The following is a 5,403-nucleotide window of genomic DNA, read 5'->3' on the forward strand; positions in this document are numbered from 1 at the left end:
TCTCTTCTCCAGTAATCACTATTTCATGTCTTTTAGTTGATGCACTGAAAAAGAATCCAGAGTAATCTCCAATAGGATATTCCTATATCTATATGTTGTCTCCCTACATCATTTTATATATGTTATTATTTATATCATATGCTTCTATGTGATCTCTCCCTCCCCCCTCTATCTCTGTTCTTTTTCTTATTGCTGAGATGAAATACCTGACACCCGCAAATGAAAGGAGGAAGTATTTATTTTGGCCCAGTTGTAGAGGTTGTAGTCCATAGTTGGCTGGCTCCAAGGCAGGGTGGAATGGCAGAGGGGCCCAGCAGAGGAGAAACAGTCCATGGCAGAGCAGGTAGGAGGCGGCGGCAGCAGCAGCAGCAGCAGCAGCAAACCTCCCTTTCTCTTTTATCCCATTTGGTCCATAATCCTTTTTGGTGCTGCCACCCACAACCAAAGTGCCTTCCATTATCCACATGCAGATCTATGCTAAACCAATTCAGTCACCACACACCCTTTCTCCCAGTATCACACACCCTAATCCACCATCACACACCCAAGGCCTAGCCACCTCCCAAAGCTCTGACTATGTATGAGTGCATGAGGCTTTGGGGAACATCTAGATAGAAGCCATTGCAGACTGTTGAGTGAACATTCAGTATTTGTTATAACTTTTTGTATACATATTCATCCTCAGTTGAGCTAAGTATGAAGACTGTTGTTTTTTGTGGGACCACTTTTAGTTTCGCCTCCATTAATACCTAGTTTGATGAGCTTGCCATACAATATGACAAATTATTGTTGCAACTCTTAGAAAGATATGTAAATATCCTGTAGAACGTTAAATGGATCAGCTAACCATGAGGATTTTTTTTTGTCTTTTCTTTATTCAAGTGTTAAAATAATCATCCTATAATACCCCAATGTCTTTTTTTTTCCTCACTGGGGATCGAACTTTGTGCTTGAAAGGCAGGTGGCTGAGCCACTGAGCTAAATCCCTGGCCCTCAGTGCCTTTTCTAATATGAAGTCTACGGTACTCTTCCAGGACTTTACTCCATTTTCATCTTGGGAAACCTCTTTGCCCCGAGGCTTTATGGGATACACCTCCTGGATCTTATGTCCCCCTCTCGACTGCATGCATTTGATCTGCCCCCTTCCCATCAGCCTCACCTTTTCCTTCTCCATCCTCCTATGTGCCTTCTCTAACAGGATATGAATGGTTCCTTTTGGTCTTCAGTTGGGTTCAGCCATGAGGAGCAGCAGCAGATCTGAGGGAAGGAGGAAGGTAAGGATGAGGTGTTAACTTCCTTCATGGTCCTTCGCTCTGAAGCCCCTGCTCTTATCAGGTCCTAACTTCATACAGCTTTTTCTCTGGGTTCTGGTAACTACCAAGCCTGGGGCATTGCTAGGCTCAGAGGGCTACACTACTCCTTGTTGCTTTCTCTAAACCCCCAAAATAATCCAAACCTCACGAAGTCCCTTTATTAAACTCTTTTCAGTTGCCTAGTTTGTCTGTGCCATCTGGTGCCTTCCCTCCTTTTGGTGACATACATTCTCCAGCAGCTTTCTGAGAAAGGGCGTGTGGGAGATCATTTTTAAAATATGTTACTTCTCTAAAAATGTCTTAATTCTACTCCAACACATAACCAATTGTTTGGTGGGGATGGGAGTTTAGGTTAGTAATAATATTTCCTCATTGCTCTTCACTTTTTGCTAGTTTCAGTGATTCCTATTGAAAAGTCTGAAGACACTCTGATTATTAACCCTCTGCATGTGACTTTTTTTTGAGACAGGGTGTTAGGATGTCCCTTAAAAGTCTCATGTGTTCAGAAGTATGGCTTTTGAAAAGTGCTTGGATCCTAGGGGTGCTGTAATTCTCAGTGCGTTGATCCATTGATGAATTCATGGCTAAATGTGCTGTTAGGAGGTGTGGCCTGGTTAGGAGAGGCAGGCCACTGAGGGCGTGACCCAGAAGGATGCATTCTTTTCTCTGCCACCTGCTGACTCCTCTTCTTCCTCCACTTCCTCCTTTTTCTCCTTTTCCTCTTCCCCTTCCTTCTCCCTCTCTCTCTCTCTGTCTCTGTGTCTCTCTCCCTTCCCTTCTTCTTCCCCTTCCCTACCCCTTTCTTCCTGGCTGTCATGAGGTGAGCTACTTTCCTCTTCCATGCCCTTCCAGAATGATGTTCTTGCCTTGAAGCCAGTGGACCATGGACTGAATCCCCAGAAATAATGAGCTAAATTATACCTCTACTCCTTTAAGTTGTGGGTGCTCGTATTGTGTCTCTGGCAGGAAAGCTAATACAGAGGATCTTATTTTGTGTTCCTGGTTGGCTTTGTACTCACTATGTGGCCCAGGCCAGCCCCAAACATGTGATCCTCCTATCTCAAACTCCTGAGTACTGGGATTACAGTATGTGCTACTTGTATCTACTTCAGCTTTTTTTGGTACCTGGGACCTTGCACTTGCCAGGCAGGCACAGCACCACTGAGCTACATCCCTGGCCCTACTTCAGTTTTTTTCTTAGCAATGTCTTGTAGTTTTCAGTGTAGAAGTCTGCAGATCTTTGTCAAATTTGTTTCTATTTTTATATTGTCTAATGCTACTGTTATGAATGGTAGGCCTTTACATTTTTTATTATCTATTGCTACAATATAGAAATACAATTTATTTTTATATATTTATTTTCTTTTTTTTCCTTAATAAACTGGCTCAAATCTTTCACATACAAATACTGGTGAGAACTTGATTTGTTTTTAATTGTTGGGGAAATCATTAGGACTTCTTCAAATAGAGTAAGTATGACATTAGCTATAAATTTTAAGGGTTAATTTTTATAAATTGAGGACATTCTATTCTATCTACTACTAGTTAGCTAAGAGTTTAAAATTAGAAAGATATATTAGATTTTTTCCAAAAAGTCCAATATGTATATTTCTGCATCCATTGAAATGAACATGTAATAGGGTTTTAAAAAATTCTTTTTGGTTTTGCTCTGTTAATATAGGGAACTCCACTGATTTTCAAATATTAAGCCAACCTTATGTCCCTGTAGAAAATCTCATTTGGGCTTGATCATCTTTTGTACATTGTTGGATTCTGGGTAGAGTTTTGTTAAGAATGTTTTCAGTTATGTTAATGAGGGATATTAGTCCCTTTGTATATGGTTTTGTTTGTGAATTGCAGTGTCATTTTTGGATTTTGGTGTCAGAATAATGATAGTCTCATAGAATGAGTTGGTATTTTATTATTTTCAAATTTTTGGAAGAATTGACATAGCACTGGTGTTATATATTTCCTAAATGGTAGAGCTCCTCAAAGAATTCTAGAGCAGTTTTATTTTAGTAAGAAAACTTTTAACTACAAATGCAGTTTCTTTAATAGAATTAGTACTATGTGAGTTCCTTTGGGGGGGTACCGGAAATCGAACTTAGGACCTTGCACTTGTCAAGTAGGCATGGTACCACTGAGCTAAATCCCTGGCAAGTTCCTATTTCTTTTGAGTACATTTACCTAGCTTCTGTTTCTCCATAAATTTTGGTCACGCCTGCCTCACAAAGTGCAAAGTCCCGAGTTTGATCCCCGGTACCAACCAACAAACAAACAACAAAATAAATTTTGGTCATTTTTTTAGTTGTTTTAGGCAGGGGTGTAAATCAAGTCTGTCATTCCATTTTGGTTGAAATGAAAAGTTCCTTCTATTTTGTATATTATAGCCTACTAGTTAATAAATAATATATCACATACTATGGTTATATAGGAAATATATTTACTAGAATATGAATCATCTTATTTTCCTATTTTGTGCCCTGCTTTTTTCAATAAATGTATATACTGATCATCTTCAAATTTATTGTGTGTGGTACTGGGAATCAAACCCAAAGGAACTCTCCCACTGAGCTACTTCCTTAACCCTTTTTATTTTGATTTTGAGATAGCATCTTGCTAAGTTGCCCAGACTGACCTTGAACTTGTGATCCTTTTGCCTCAGTCTCCTGAGTAGTTGGGAGTATAGGTATGTGTTCCCATGCCCAGCTTAAAAATTTTTTATAGTATAGATTAAAAATAAATTTTAAAATCTTTAAAATTTTTCTTACTGTACACAATTAATACAAGCTTAGCAAAAATGTTTCTGAATGTGTACTTCTAAATGATGGCATAAAGGGCATTGTCTAAAGACCTAGAAATTTTCTAAAGCAAAAATTTAATAGGCTGCCCATCTAACTGATTGCCAGGGATCTTGTAATTGTTAATTACTACCACAAATCTCTTGTGTTAAAATACTTGATTAACACCTCTTCTGTGCAGCTCAATGTGGTAATTGCTTCTGAGTATCTGGTCTCTAATGATTATGCTGCTACCTGGCCTCTCCTCCTGGATCCTACTAATCTATTGAAATCAGCAACTCCCAATTTCATGGCAACTTTTCCTGCCAGCCTACAGAGGACAGCCAACACAGAGCTTTTCAAGAATGTAGTGGCTTCTATAAGCAAGACATTTTATTAACCAATTGTGAGGTTAATCTTGCTGATCAACTTGACGGGAGGAAAGATGCCTAGGCAATGAGGAAAGCACATTTCTGGGTGTGTCCGTAGAGGTGTTTCCAGACATGATTGCCATATGGGCCAGCACACTGAGAAGGCAAGATGTATCCTGATTGTGAGCAGCAACATCCAGAAAGCTTAGACAGATGAAGTGAAAAACAGATGAGGTGAAACCCCTCGTGGGCTTGAAAAGCTCAAGTTTGCTTGAATGGGTGACTTTCCCTACTTCCATTGCCTGTGAACATCTGATTTGAGCATCTTCAGCCTTTCCACATGGACTCACAACAGCATGTAGAGAGCCACTGTGGATCTTGCTATGTAGTTCAGGCTGGTCTCAAACTCACTACGTAGCCCAGCTGTCCTTGAACTTGTGGTGATCTTCCTACCTCAGCCTCCTTAGTGCTGGGATTACAGGTGTGTGTCACTGTGCCTGCTTCTAAGCAAACTTTTAGAGTCACATCCAGGGACTTAAATAAACATAGAAAATCTCTATATTTACATTGATAAATTTATCCAGATCCAACCTTACATTTTTCTCCTAACACCTTTAGAATGTACTGTCACTATACTCCCCGGTTTTCTGACAACACAAGCTGTCTTTCACGGCTATGCGTTTTTTCTGTGTGTGGTATTTTCTTCCATTCCATAGACCTTGTAATTTTCCTCTATTTTATTGATACATTTTAGGTATACAATACAGTTACATTCATCATTGGGATCTTGTACCTTTACATGCTGTATCTTGGTACTTATTTTTTCCCCATTCCCCTGGCCTCCCTTCATGCCTTCCACCCTTCCCTATTTAAAAAATCTTTGTTTGCATTTTTTTTTCTTTCCCTTTCCCTTCATACATTTTTTTTTTTTTTTTTTTT

General features: G+C 39.4%; 1 long non-coding RNA gene across 2 annotated transcripts in view; it reads right to left on the reverse strand.

The window, feature by feature from the left end:
* Positions 1 to 347: 347 nt before the first annotated feature.
* The window catches only part of LOC104870159, a 51,100-nt gene continuing 46,044 nt past the window's right edge, over positions 348 to 5,403 (reverse strand). For both annotated transcript variants that reach the window (XR_782454.3, XR_782455.3), the window contains 2 exons: positions 1,160 to 1,257; positions 348 to 428 (listed from right to left, as the gene is read on the reverse strand). This is a non-coding gene — a long non-coding RNA (uncharacterized LOC104870159). The remainder of the gene's footprint in view (positions 429 to 1,159; positions 1,258 to 5,403) is intronic.

Source organism: Fukomys damarensis, unplaced genomic scaffold (assembly GCF_012274545.1).
Source record: "Fukomys damarensis isolate Sample0158 unplaced genomic scaffold, DMR_v1.0_HiC HiC_scaffold_11, whole genome shotgun sequence".
NCBI lineage: Eukaryota > Metazoa > Chordata > Mammalia > Rodentia > Bathyergidae > Fukomys > Fukomys damarensis.